This window comes from Myotis lucifugus, unplaced genomic scaffold (assembly GCF_000147115.1).
Source record: "Myotis lucifugus unplaced genomic scaffold, Myoluc2.0 scaffold_543, whole genome shotgun sequence".
In the NCBI taxonomy this organism is placed as follows: domain Eukaryota; kingdom Metazoa; phylum Chordata; class Mammalia; order Chiroptera; family Vespertilionidae; genus Myotis; species Myotis lucifugus.
This window is the reverse complement of record NW_005871591.1, coordinates 156,068-171,335: the sequence shown is the minus strand read 5'-3', so window position 1 is coordinate 171,335 and position 15,268 is coordinate 156,068. Positions and strand designations below refer to the sequence as shown.

The window sequence follows — 15,268 nt, the reverse complement described above, 5'->3', positions numbered from 1 at the left end:
GAGGCCTAAGCTTGACCCTGCGAGACTCCTCCGGGGGCAGGAACTGCTGCGAGAGGGTCCCTGTGCGGCGCCTCTTGAATCTCACTCCCTGGATGTGCTGGGTTAGCCATGCAGAGCGTTGAACTAGGAGGGTATCTTCCACATGCAGGATCCTAGTCTGATTTCTGTGGTCAGTTTTACCTTGTTTTTCTAACTGTGACTCTAAGCTCTTCAAAGGGTGGGAAAATAATGAGATGTAGTGACCGGTCCCTCAGTCCATTTCTTGGGTCAGAGTGGTGAATAGGCCCAGGGAGAAGGTAGTGTGGTGCAGTGGGAAGTGCACAGTACTGGGCGTCAGGTGTCTGTATGGGGACCCAGCTTTGCAAGTGCCGTGATTGGCTACATGACCTGAGCTTGTTTCTGCATCCCCCAGGCTTCAGCTTTCCCTTTTACTGGGCAGGAGCCTGGTGAGGAGGATTCTGAGGTCCCCGTCAGCACAGTGTGGTGGCCGTGGGAGGGCGAGGAGAGAGACTACAGTAGGGAGGTGAAGGTGGCCATGGAGCCAAGACGTTGGAGGAGAACCTGGGGAAGCTAAGAGGTGGGAGGAGGGGGATGCCAAGGAGGGGTAGGAGGCTTTAATTTCCGTGAGGAATTGGTAAGAAAGACAGTGTTGGTGGCACTGATAACGGATGCTCCCCTGTCTTAGAGAGAATTCGATCACCCTCTCTCTCTTTGTAAAATTGGATTAATTCGGCGGATTTGACACAGCTTGCTCAAGTTTCTCCTTCTGTTTTCTTCATAATTAGGTTAACATGGTGCTCTTTCTTTGAAGATTTCAAAGAATTCTTTTTGTCATTAAAAATGGCCCTGCCAAATAAGCAGAGGTAATTATCTCTGTAAAGTGAAGATAGGACGATGCCAGGTGCTTGAGCAGTTTATTCATGAAAGCAGTATTCCAGCCCCTTCTCCTAGGCTCCTCTGCTCTGGGGTGTGTGTGGGCATCTGGCAGATGTGTTATTTAGGTCACTGGTGTTTGGCACCAAGTAGCAGAGTGATAATATGCCTCAGCGTTCCGGGGCTTCCATCCTCCTGAGTTCAGATTGGGGATGGATCCCAAAGCTGACTGCCCTTGTCTGTGTCTTTACTCAGTAACTTGAATTCTGTCTCATAAATGACATTATACAATGAAGGAGCTATCTGTACCCCTGGGAACAGAATTCCGAGCTTCCCTTTGTTTGTGTGTGGAGCCTGCCCGGAGTGCCATTCCTGCAGTGATACAATTCATAATGTTACCGTTGGATTCCTGAGTCCTGTATTGGCAAATAGGGTGTCAGCTGCATTGTCATTGCTGTTCAGTCTCAGCTTTGGGAGGAGAGGAGCATGTCAGTTGATAGTCAGAAATACGTTTTATTAATTTTATAAGTAGACAGATGTCTTCCATCACAGCTGCCTGTAATTTCAAGGACACCCCTCCTTTTAACTGAAGTGGAGACCTGGGCATATGATCCAAGGTGGGATGTAGGGAGAGTGCAGGAGAAACTTCATTCATCGCGTTGCTTCTTAATTCCTCCCAGTGCACTGCACGTGGGACATGGAGCTGCTTTGCATGGTGCTGCCGTTTCTCTCAGTGGAATTAAACCTCTAGGAACTAGTTTCCCTCTGTTCACAAGAGCATTTGTTTGCACACCACGTTGGCTCATAGTTCCTCCCACTTCTCAAGAAGGATGGGCATGCATGTGGAGAGATAGATGATAGTAATTTTCATAGCTGAAGTGATCATTTTATCTCTAGGAACAAATGGAGCCGCATGATGTACAAGCTACCGTGGAATATGTGCCCTGCATGGTATTGGTTGCTTTTAAGGCCCATCATGTCTCCTTAGGGCTTCTTGCCTCTCCTGCTCTGGCCATGTCCCCTGTGGGAGTGCAGAGGCAGCCCTGTGCTGGACAGCGGAACAGTGGTCGCTGCCATTCTCTTCTGCCCTTCAGGTGGCCAGCACCGTGACTTTGAGGGAAGGAGTTAGACAGGTGGTATTCTTAAATAGGGTCACAGAGTTTTTGGTTTATTCGAATGTTCTTACTTGGGGATATTCAAATTCAGAAAAAGGGTTTGCTTGCTGGAGAGGCCCTAAGGAGAACGAAGGGTTGACTCTATATTACATCTTCACTCACTGCCAAACCCCGTCATACTTAGATGATGGGCAGTTTTGGATTTCTGACACAGATGTGGAGAATTTTCCGAGTTAAAAATAAAACCCTCATTGGTCACTTTTTTAGATGATATTAGGGAATCAGCTCATTATTTCGAATACTGGTGAACAAAGGGAAAGAATCAAGTATTTTCCTTGCTTCCCTTTATGAATTGTATCTCAGGTTAGCCGAGTATCTGATGAGAGAGTTTCTCTCTCTCTCTCTCTCTCTCTCTCTCTCTCTCTAAAGAACATTTATTTGTTTTTCACTAAGACTTTATCTTAGCATATAATTAAACTGTGTTACTACCCTCACCCCAACTTGAAGAAGGGTTAGTACAGTGAATGTTATAAAGCAGATATGAAGGATTGGAATCAAGATTACTGACAAAGAAAAACTTCTAAGTCATCATAACAATGTTTAAGGAAAAAAAGAGAAAAAAAGGGGGTGATGGGAGTTCAGATTGAACAAGATCCTCACATATCATCTAACACATTCAATCCTGGCTAGAGAATACCAAAATGGAAACAGGATTACTATAATACAAAACTTCACTACAGACAGCTGTACACACCTGTGTTCCAAGCCCACCCCCAACCCCCAAATGCTTCCAACACAACTATTTCCCGGCCTGTTGGGCCTGTCGACGAAGGAGCACGTAGATCTTCTCTTTAGTCCAATCTTTGTTATAAGGCTGGTATGTCTGGGTATCAGCTCGGTAGACAAGACAGCTGAGGTCCGCCAGATCATCAATAAAATCAAACAACTGGTTGATATCATATGTGATAGAGGGGCTGTTGAGATTCATTCTCTTGAGATGTTCTTCATACATTTTACAAACGCCTTCCATGCACTCATTCACTGATTCATAATCAGCATAAGTTGTGCCTTCTGGTCTCTTGGTAGGCTGGACCAGCACAATGGTGTGAGACATTGCGCCAAACTCTTTCGCTCACACCGCCACACTGAGCTTAACCAGTCGCCGCCAACAGCCAACCCCCTGCGATAGGAGCCGCCAGAAGTCGTCGAGAGAGTCTCTCTTTAGAGAAATAATCTAGCTAACAAATGAGGAAAATTTCAGAAAGTCAGAATTCATTATTTTGCAACTCCTGATGAGTTCATGGATCTGAGCGGTGGGCCTCACTGGCTGCCGACACCACACACAGACAACCTGGGATGGCGTGTCTCCTGGCGAGGAAGCCAGCCTCTGAGATATTCTTGCCAAAATTTCACACTGTAACCTGATCTGGCCTCGTTCTCTGTCTACCAGTTACCAGCAAGTACAGAGGCCAAGGGAACAGTGTGAATTACACGTTATGGAGATAATAATTTTAAAAATCTATTGTTGACTGGACAACAGTACAGGACAAATCACTTCATTTCAATGACAAAAAGAAAAACAACTGAAGAAAAAAGAGATGGGGAGGGAAATCTGTACATTAAAAGGATTTAAGAGATCTATCAATTAATCCTAACGCCTGGACCTTCTTTGTATTGTGGTTACTTTGTGTAATCTGTAAACTCTTACAGTTTGTAATACAGTTAGAGGAAAGATTTACTACCTGAATATTTGATGACATTAAGGAATCCTTGTTAATATATTTAAGGAATTATGACATTTTTTAAAATAAAAATGAGCTCTGTAAGTATTGGCAGATGAAGTGATATGATGTCTGGGATTAGCGTCAACATAATACAGGAAGGTGAATAATACAGGGTGTAAGGGAAGAGAGATTGGCCATCATTATTACTAGAGCTGGAAGGTGGGTACATGTGGGTATTCTCTCTACTTATGTGTATGATTGAAATAACCTATCATAGCATGTTTCCCAAAGAGGATTTTAGGTAAAGATGTGCACTAAGGCTCTGGGTACAATGAAAAGGAATTGGGAGAGGAGGAAAGTGCCGTCAAGTCCTTAGTGCCAGACCTGATGTGTTCCATAGTGAGTGCTTATTGACTGTTTCCAAGTCCTACATGCACCCATTCATTTGTCTATGCGATCATTCATTTGCTTATTTTAGTGAACATTTATGGGTACGCATGGCAAGCACCAAAATGCTTCCATAAACCAAGTACCACAAGTAGAGCCCGTCACACCCAGTGATGTTTTTGGCCTGTACTCCTCTATGGCGTCTCTGAACTGTATGCAAATATTTGCAAGACCAGGGGGCTGACAGCGGTCCTCTGTGGTCTCCTTCCTGGATTCACTCAAGTTTAGTCTTTAATATTCTTCTCAGGGGAGCTCTAACCATCTGCTGGGGCTTCGCCTTCCGTTCCAATCATCCAGCTCTTAAAGGTCGCAGGTGCCACCTGCTTGGTTCCAGAAGGACCATCTCTGATCGCTGGCACAGGCCGTCCACGTGACTGCCAGTTGAACAGGAGCCACAGCTTCCTGGTTGAGCTCCTGTGGGGAAGCTCCCGCCCCCTGCCATCTCACCTTCCGAACTGTTGTTACACTCGGGAAGATTTTCCAATTACGACATCTAATTACAAGGAAGAATAAATTACTGAAGCAAGTTAAATTATCCTGTGTGTCATAACAGTAATTAACATTCAAATAGGAAACTGCTGCCATTTTTATAAACATCACTAAGTAGAGGCAGCCTCCCCTCTGACAGCAGGCGGCAGGAGGGCGCCCTCTCCCTGACGCCCACCATGGGAGGGTCTGCGTGTTTAGAAAATCTGCCTGAGACTGATGTCAGCGGAGAGACTGACCTTGAAGTGCCTCATTTTCATCTAAGTCTTTAGAAAGAGAACAACTTTCTATCCATTTACACCATCATCTACTTTCTCCTCAGGGCCCTACATGTTTTTGTTTTACATTTTCTTCCATATTTTAAGAAGGTTTGGGCACCAATCTGGTCACAAAACATTTTGTGGACTAGACTTGACTTGGAAAGCAGCTCGCAGCCTTTTCAGAGCCCACTTTTCAAGAATCCCGTGTCATTCCTGTCCTTTCCTGCTCTTCTGCCAGGAACGATTCCTCTCCTCTGTGGTCTTGATTTCACGTTGTGCTTTTGAGCTCCTTTATAGAGTGAACACACCTGCCTTTCTCAATGTAGTTGCTAGCCTAGAATTTTCATATATAGTGTTTAGTAGTTTTAAAAAAATATATCTTTATTGATTTCAGAGAGAAAGGGAGAGGGAGACAGAGATAGAAACATCAATGATGAGATAGAATCACTGATCAGCTGCCTCCTGCACAACCCCCACTGGGGATCCAACCCGCAACCCGGAGAATTGAACCATGACCTCCTGGTTCATAGGTCAATGCTAAACCACTGAGCCACGCTGGCTGGGCATGGTATTTAGTAGTTTTTAATGGCAGTGCTGAAGTGATAAACTCAAAGAAGATAGCAGGAAAACCTTAAAATTATACAGTAATTGCATACAGGACTAATAAAAAAGGCATGCAGCTACTTTTGTCCTCCAGTGAGTAGTGTGGCAGTTAAAACTCAACAAGGTTTGAGAAGATGCTTCTAGTCTGCCATTAGCAGTGGGATGATGAATTGTTTTTATTTATTTGGTAGACTACTACTAAGTCTAGAATTTATTTAGACAGTTGACATGGCAACTCTGGGTACAACTCTGCCTTTGATAATAATGAGTTGTTATGATTTTTGTTCTTGTTCTTTTTACATTACAGACTCTTAAGTGTGAGTGTTGTGAGTGATAGGATCTGATTTGAGAGAGCAGTGAAGTTATACATTTGCTTGTAACCCAGCAGGTGGCCTTAATACACCCCTAACCCTTTTCTGCTGAAGAGAATAGCACATTAGCAGAGTGTGTGAGGGTTTACTTCACCCTTCTTCTTAACATCACACATAGGTGGCTCTGGTGTTAGGGAAAGATCTGACCAAGTCAGGATTATAAACATAGATGTTTATACCCTCATGCCAAGTATAAATAATAATGGTTCCTGTAATATTTAAATTGCAAGCCTAAAAAGAAACTAAAAAATTCTCTTCCTTTACGTTTAAACAGAAATATATTTCCACCAACTTTGGTTAAATTGGGGCGATTTACACATTATGTTTGTCCCTTACACTTGTGTTCTTTTAGCTCAAGTGGCTGACCTCACCACCTACAGGGAGGAGCCTGCGTTTACCAGCATTCTGTATAATAAAAGGCCAGTATGCAAATTTTCCCCCACGGCCCCTTCCCCCAGCTGCCCCCTCACCCCCCCATCGGGGGCGGGCCAGTGGCCAACCTCCTGCATCCCCTCCCTCTGGTCGGCCCAGCCCAATCGCCCCCAATCAGGGAGGGTCGGCTGGACTGCACCCATGCACGAATTTGTGCACTGGGCCTCTACTCTAGTCTTTGAAAAAAGGCCAATAAAAGTATTATTCTCATTGCTGGACATGCATGTTATCTCTGTTCTGAAGAACAAAATACTACTTTTTAGTGACAGTTTCAGTTCAATTTAAACAGTGCTGTTTAAAAAAGTTTTCTCTTTCTGCCAAGGACTCTGAAGAGCCAATATGGCCCCCAAATGTGGTCCCTTTTTGGATCTGGACAGCAATGGGAGGAAGTAAGAATGGCCTTTATACAATGTGCTCAGTGTAGTTGAGGGAGGCTGATTACTCATCTCTAATTTTGCAACTTCATGCTTTGTGTCATGTGAGCAGTAAGAAGTACATTGTGGTTTCCAGTGATAGGGTTGTTGGGGTCTGGAGGAAGCAATGAATAGGGAAGGCTACTGGAATGGACTAAAAAATTACATCCTTAGTGATTTTGTATAAGATTTTAGACTACCAGACTTGCCTCCCATTACTTGCTGCTTTTGCATAAATATCTATTCTCAAAGGACGGTGCCATATGTAGTCTCTTGGGTCAATACAAATTGCTTTTCATGGAGAACATATTTAAGATAGGAAACTCCTTTGAAATAATTACATATTTTGAAAAATGGTTTTATTCTGGCTAATTTGCCCGTTTCATTTGCAGTGTGTTTAAAAACCCTCCTCAGTGAAAAATTGGTAATTAGATGATTGACATATTCTCCCACTTGACAATCACACATGCCAGTAAATTGGCCTCTATTTTCCAGAAGTATCTCCAACAAATGGTGCTCAGCAAGATTGTAAGGGGCTAAAGATAGTTTATTTCCACAAACTGAGTGAGTGCTCACGCTGGAGTGCCCGCCTCCCTGGATGGTTTATAAAGCCTCCGGATCTGCGGTGGGAAGTGAGGTTCCCCTCCAGTAGCTGGATTGATTAGCTAAAGTGCTTTAGCCCCAGGTAGTGAAAGAATTTTAAAGTTTAGGGTACCTCTGTCCTACTGCAAAGATTGCTTATTTAAAAGCGTGACCCTTTTTGTTTGTTTAATATGTGGGTAATTGTTATTCTAAATCTCAAAGACGAAAGCAGTTATTTTACTTGAATGGTACCCTTCTGTCAGGGATACTTATTGTTTGTTCTATCTCATTTATCCACAAGAACATTCTATGTTTATTACCATAACTTATGGAAACATCATGTTGAAACTTCAGTTTTTTTGGTGCAATAAAGGGATAGTTGTCATGTCACAAAATACAATAATATATCATTTTGTAAAAAAATTTTATAAATAAAATCATATTTATATCTATATCACCAATATACCTTTTTCATGGAGTATAGATTGTTACTTCTTGAACCACACATATTTTTCCTCTGTAATACTCTTTTTAAAAAATTGAGTTATAATTTATAAATAATAAAATATATAGACTTAGGTATAATTTGTTGAGGTTTGAGAATTTGTATTCATGTAACCCACACTCCCACACTATATAAAATATTTTCATGACCTTAGAGAGTACTATAGTGTTTTAAATATTTCTAATTTTAAAAGTAGCAGAGGTCCATGGAGTGGTGTCAGAAAAACCTATACTTAACAAATGCTGTACACATATGTTCATAGCAGCCCTATGCACACTAGTCAGAAGGTAGAAACAGCCCACATGTTCACTAATAGATGAATGGGTAAACTAATTGTTATAGCCAATGGAATATTATTCAGCCATAAAAAGGAATGAGGGACTGATATGTGCCACAACATGGAGGAATCTCGAAAACATGCTAAATAAAAAGCCAGACACAAAAGATGTTGCATGTTTTATGAGTCTATTCATATGAAACTAGAGGCCCAGTGCACGAATTCATGCACGGGTGGGATTTCTCGGCCTGGCCGGCGATTGGGGCCAATTTGGGCTATCTTGCCCAGTCCCCATCAGGGCCATCGGGGCCGGCTGGCCAGGGGGAGGGACCATGGGAGGTTGGCGGGCCACAGGAGGTTGGCTGTGGGAGTGCACTGGCCACCAGGGGGCAGCTCCTGCATTGAGCTTCTACCCCCTGGTGGTCAGTGCGGCATCATAGTGACTGGTCGTAATGGTCACTTAGGCTTTTATATATGTAGATATTCAAAGTAGATAAATCCATAGAGACAGCACTCAGATTGGTGGTTGCCAGGGGTTGTGGGAAGGGAGAATGGGCAGTGACTGCTTAATGAGCACAAGGTTCCTTCTGGGGTGATGAAAATGTTTTGGAACAAGATAGAGGAGGTGATTGAATAACATTGTGAGTGCACTGAATGCTACTGAATTGTTCATTTTTAAGTGGTTAATTTATTGTGTCAGTTTCACCTCAACAAAAAATAAAATAAGAGATCCCATGTCACGTAGCCCACAGTCACTGCCTCCCTGGCAGCACAACATGGTCACATGCTCTGTGGCAAGTAGCCAGTTAGACAAGCACCACCGCGGACAGACATTCTGGCGAGCACTTACCATATAGAGCACCGTGATTGACAGGGTTCCCAGCCTCCAGGCACCCTCCACCTCCAGGAATGGATAGCGGGACAGACACAACACGAAGGCTCTGCGTTGATGGAGGAGACACTCAGTAAATAAAGGGCTGTGTGATGGGTAAGCCGAGGGATGATACGCCTTTCACACAGTGAGCCCTGTGAAGGGCGTTACCAGACACACGCAGGTTCGGGCAGCGTGAGGTGTTTCTCCTGATCGGGATGGGCTTCGGTCATGCATACAGGACAGATGGATGACTCGGGCAGGGCAGTGCTGTGGAGGAGCCTACACAGCCCTGAGCCTTTTTCCTTCATGAAGGTGAGGGGAGCCCCATGTGCGGCCTTTGGGGCCCAGGCCGAGAAGGCTCTTCCCGGTCAGTGTGGCCTTTGATGTTCTCAGGGTCTCTTCTCATTGGCCAGGAGCTTAGACACACCCTGCAGTCATCACCATGGTGTCCCTGAGGAGTGGACAGAAAAGTTTATTTCTTTTTAAAAAATAAAAGAGCCCTAGCTGGGTTGGCTCAGTGCATAGAGCATTGGCCTGCAGACTGAAAGGTCCCAGGTTTGATTCCAGTCAGGGCACATGCCCAGATTGCGGGCTCGATCCCAGTTGTGGGGCATGCAGGAGGCAGCCAATCAATGATTCCCTGTCATCATTGATGTTTCTATTTCTCTCTCGCTCTCCCTTCCTCCATGTGTCCCTCAATACCCAGTGGAAAGGAGGTCTCCTCATGCTTTCTAGATCCCATTCTTTTTTTTTTTTATCTAGTCTCCATTATTTAGTCTTTTTTGCCTTTAAATGTGGTTAAGTCTTATCATTTTAGGAAGGGAGGAAAAGAGGAAGGAAGGAAGGAAGGAAGGAAGTAAGGAAGGAAGGAAGGAAGGAAGGAAGGAAAAACCTCTTCTATTTATGTTTGAATACATTTCTTCTTTCACAGTAAAAACTACAATATTGTCTACATTCCTAGTCTTCCCTTCCTTCCTTCTCATTGGCGCACCTGCCCAGTGTAACCTGGTGTCCAGGTGCTTAAGTCAATGGAGACTGCTCTAGTTGAAGTCACCCAATCCTCACGTTGCTAAACCCAGTGAGGACTCAGTCCTCTGACTGTGGGTGGCCCCTGGCCTCAGTGACACATCCTCTCCTGGTCTTCTTCCTGCCCCAGCACCTGCACATTTATGGGCTCCTCACCTCCCCCTTTGTTCTCCACACTCTCTCCCAGTGACTTCCTTCACTCCTGCAGGCTCACTGACACACTCCTCGTGGCCGAGTGTTTTAATCACCATCATATCCTCCCAGCAGCTAGCACACAGCCTGGTGCACAGCATGCACTGTCTTTGCTGAGTGAATGGATGGCCTGATGGATAGATATTTCTCGTAATCCCTGGATCACTCCAACGATCTGTAAAAATTATGATTAATATTTTTGTTATTAGTCACCCATCACAAGACTATAACCTCATGTGAGCAGGGAGATTGTCTGTCTCTTTCACTGCAGGGACAGTGTGGCTGGGGCCTGGTAGGCATCGTTCAATGAACAATGACGGAGCGGCCCCCAGGACCGTCCTCTAGGAGCCTGGCTGCTCAGTTGCTTTTCCCCATCCCTGTGCGCCTCATGAACTTCCGGAGAACCACGGTTCTGAACTCCATATTCACCCAGGCCCAGTGCTGCTCCTGCCCTTGTTAAGTAGAAAGTTAGACTCTTTTCTAAGAACCAACCCTCCCTCCCTCCATCCCTCCCTCCATCCCTCCCTCCCTCTCTCTCCCCTCCCCTCCCCTCCCCTCCCTTCCCTTCCCTTCCCTCCTTCTTTCCTTCCTCCACCTTCTTTTTTTAGCACAGAAAGAAGAAAGGATTAAAGCATAAAGAATTGGGTTCCCTGAGGCTGGTCTTGATGGAGCTTGGAAATGCCAGGTCCCTAGAGCATTCCTCACTTCATGGGAGCAGCCTTATTTTCATACCGTCCTCCCTCAAGCCCTTTACAAAGGCACCTGCCGGGAGAAACCAGCTGTTGAGCTTTGTGCACATTTGAACTTTGTGATAGGAATGGACTCTGGTCTGGGGCCGGGGGGGGCGGGCATAGAAGAGGAGACACAGCAGAGAACTTGAACTGAAGTCCGATGGGTGCCTTCCCCCCTAAGTGTTCCTTTTATGAGGAGGATCTCTTCCGTGGGTGTCTGAACACGTGGTCTTCCATGGTGGAGGTCCCGATTTCCCCAGGACCTTCTGTCAGTCACTCCTCCTCCCCCAGGTCCTGAGGTGTGTCTGAGTGTCCCTGCTTGAGCCCTTCGCCGCATGGGGGCAGGCAGCCCACTCCACTGTGCCCGAGGGCCTGAGAGCATCCAGGTGTCATAGTACTTTCTTTCCATCTCCTCGTCTATTTTTTTCAGGTTACATTTGTTCCTTTAATAAAGTGACAGCAGCTACATTTATTTATCAAGATGCTTACATGTTCCCTTTTCAAGTGCATCTAAATTAATAAACACTGAGCAGAGAAAGCTAATCTGAATTTGTGTTTTTACTGAGAGCACTAATTAAACACGGCCTGAAAAAACTGTCAACCAGACGGCTCCTTATGCCTCTTGCAAAGTCCAATCTTTTTCTCTGTCTGGTGGGCTGAGACCTGCTTGCCTTCATTTCCAAGTTCAGAGGGATACAGGTAACGAAGATGACAATGACCTTATAGTGAATGTGTGTAAGCCTACAAAATACAAAGGTAAACTGGTTAAAGATCAATAAACTGTTTCTACTTCATGAAGCTTAGCAGCGTTATAAAGACTCAGAACCTATTGCTGCATTTCAGTGAGCTGTAGCCTTACCACTTGATCTACTCAATTATTTTCAAGGTCATTTCTTTTATAAAATCAGGGCAAGCTGGAAAATGTCAAGCAGCCTGCAAGTATAGCATGAACCCCTATTTTCATTGTCATTTTATAGTTGTGGTTTTGAGTTTCCAAGCTCATTGAGTATAAAAGTCACAGCAATTTATAATATTCAGAACATGGCACCCGTTATCTCTCCAACCATTAATGTTCCAAGGATCTTCCCAAATGAAAGAATGGCACAAAATAATGAATGTGTTCAGGGAGTATGAATATTTCACGCCTCAGCTTAACACTACAGATGAAGGTGATTCGCTGTGCAATAGGCAGCTACCATAAGATAAATGTAATTGAGGCATAACTGAAGGGTTACGCACTCGGCCCCTAAGCCACTTGGGATATATTTTGACTAAGCTGCTTGCACCTACCATTTAAGCTGAAAATAATTTTTCTTGCAGAAAGTAAATATCTAGTAACAAGATCTTCAGTGTAAGCTGTAAAAGTTGTAATTATGCACTTAAATAGTCTGAGTTGCTCATTATGGAGGTATATGGTATAGTTTATACCCTTTTATGAGAACCTCACATACCAGTAATCTGTGCATCTGGAATAACCCTCACATTTTATTGTGCTGGAAAGTTGGAGGAGACTCTTACTTAGCATCCCAACCAAGAAATTTGATCTCAAGGTTCAGATTTTTGCTGCCTCCAGCTGTTAAGAAGTGCTAGTTATTTTTAGCCTTAGCCGGTTTGCCCAGTGGATAGAGCGTCGGCCTGCGAACTGAAAGGTCCCAGGTTCGATTCTGGTCAAGGGCACATGCCCGGGTTGTGGGCTCTATCCCCAGTGGGGGCCTTCCAGGAGGCAGCTGACCAATGATTCTCTCTCATCATTGATGTTTTTCTCTCTCTTTCCCTCTCCCTTCCTCTCTGAAATCAATAAAAATATGTTTTAAAAAAGAAGTGCTAGTTATTTTTAAATAATGCCTGAAAACAATGGACTTCTCGCATTATATAAATTTGGATTCAGAGGTAACGCAAGCAGAACTTCCATATCCTTATACTAGTAAACATGAGATAATAATTTAAAATGGCCCAACAGCATCCACACACACTGTTTGTTTGGAAAGAATGAATGTGCCGTGAGTGGCAGTGGGTTCAGTACCCTGTGGCTTCCGCCAGGCTGTCTCCGAGGCAGATTCCAGCTGTCGCTCGTGCCCGGCTCTGACAGACTTCTTTGACCAGAACCTCCCCCACCGCCATATGTTTATTAGCTTAACTAGTTCTGGAGTGCTCTCCTGGAGTCCTTGGGGTGAGACTCTTTCTTCAGGGAGCCAACTTGGCCATGTTGTCTTTCCAACTGATGATCATTTCTGTCCAGTGTTATTCACTCTGACGCTTCTTCACTTTAGAAACATTGCTCCCACAGAGGTAGTCTGTACAGTCCGCTAGTCCTTCTCTGACAGGCTCACCGAGGAGAACGAAGGTAGCTTGGCCAGCCGGATCACATGCGGCCCCGTTCCCCCTCACTCACTTGTGCTGGGAACTCAGGTTCCCGCCACACTGGCCTCTTCTCTGTTCCTGACACTCCCAGCTCCTTCAGGTCGCACACAGGCTTCTCTCTGTTTGTAATGCTCGTTTTTCACACTCCCCTACGCAATACACACATAGGCATGCACACACATATGCATGCAGGCACACACGCAGTCATGCGTGCACACACACACACACACACACACTGTTGCTGGCAAACTCCTACTTCCAAAAGGAATCTACTCTCCTGCTGACAAACCTCCCATCCCCAACCTGGAGGTGAGGTCCTCCAATTAGACTGCTGTACTCTCCATGATACCTGTCACTTCCTCATCCTAAAGCACAGATCACAATTCAATGTCTTATTCATTCATTGGTTTCCTCCCTCTAGGATAGCAGTTTTGCTCACTAGTGTATCCCAGAGCCTAGCACCATGCTTCATGCATGAAGCCGTGGTGCATATTTGCTGAGTTTAAGGAGTATTCGCATTTCACAATTAGCATTTATATTTTTGTTTTGAATGCTGCCATTGGCTTAACTGGGAAAGAGTAACATGAGCTCTGATAGGGGCCAGAAGAGTCATGGCTACATGTTGAAGGAAAAAAAAAATCAGGACTTGTGACAACATATTCCTGCCTGACAGTCATTTGAAATATACTCTTTTGGGGCAGATCTGTATTTGATGATCATTTTAGGCTTTGGAAGAAAAGCTTTTAGGTCATACATTTATTGTCAAGAATTTATTGAACAATTACTATGTTGTAGGCACAGTGCTAGGCTCTGTGGGTGCATCTACGTATTGGGAAGACGTGGAAGTGCATTAATGATTTCAGAAGCATCTGAAACTCAGGGCGACAGGGGACGTAAGGAGGCCATGCGAATCAGATGTGGATGCGGAGGCGGGGTGGGGGGAGGGACGGCCTTCTGGAGGCGGTGATGCCTGAACTGCCTTTTGAAGTCCTCATAGAAGATGGTTTTATCACAGCAGGTGAAGCGTGGAAGAGAGGAGAGTGGAATGGAGGGAACAGCATGTGCGAAGGAGGAGGGTGGGAATCTCACCAGCATGGCACCTAGAGGAAGAGAGTACCTCTGTCTTATTGGTGCCCAGGGCGCCTGTTGGGAGAGGTCAAGGCGAGACTGGAGCGCAGGCAGGGCCAGTCAGCACTTTAATGCACCAGAAATGGGTTTGAAGTTGACACTGAAAGCCTCTGCACCCCGGGGAGGAGGCTTTTGGGGAAAGCAGACCTTTTTCACGAGAGGGAAAGCCGTCGGTCATGCTTGGCAGCCTGCAGTTGAACTTCACCAGCTGTGCCCTGCCACCTGCACTGGCGTTTGCAGGTGACTCTGCTTTGAGGCGCCGGGGGCTGGTGAGGAGTGAGCCGAGGGAATGAGGCTCCCCTGCATCAACTGCTGGAACAGGGGGCTTGTCTGAGGCCATTGTCCTGGTCTCGGCATGCCTGGCAGTGCCTTCGGGGAGAGCAGGAAGCAAACAGCCCCCCTCAGTCTGCCTCTGCCCGGGAGAGCACCGGACCAGCCCCGCCAGGCGCGGGGTTCTTTCAGACTCACCTTCTCCCTTCCATCGCCCTGGATTTCTAAGTTCTGCCTGTCCTGGGTGTGAGCACCTCCCCGCGCCTGCCCACAAGTCGCCCTCAGCGCCCTCCTGCCGCTGCCTGCCCCCTCCTGGGAACTTGGACAGACTGGAGTCTGGCAGATGGACTGTGAGGTTGGACAGCAGCCGCCTCACAGCTCCCTGCTTTCCCATTTCCCAGGCTCTTTATTCTCGATTCCTCTGGAAATGCAGTTACCTTCACTTCATTGTGCAGAGCATCCTTAGACTGGGGCCCACCTTGCACATCCAGAAGCTCATTAGTGGTTCCCAGCACCGAGGCTGGCCGGCAAGAGCTCTGCAATTCCAGCTCCTCTCTTCTCCCTGCCATTCTCTCGGAGAGAGGAGCAGCGTGGGGAC

At 45.6% G+C, this 15,268-nt stretch overlaps 1 protein-coding gene and 1 pseudogene across 1 annotated transcript in view; one reads left to right on the top strand and one right to left on the bottom strand.

Moving 5' to 3' along the window:
- Window positions 1-15,268, top strand: part of LOC102428656 (histone-lysine N-methyltransferase SMYD3) — a gene marked incomplete at its 3' end in the record, with an annotated part of 399,438 nt that overhangs the window by 230,065 nt on the left and 154,105 nt on the right. The gene's annotated exons all lie outside the window — the stretch shown is intronic.
- On the bottom strand, window positions 2,588-3,102 carry LOC102428023 (annotated as a pseudogene).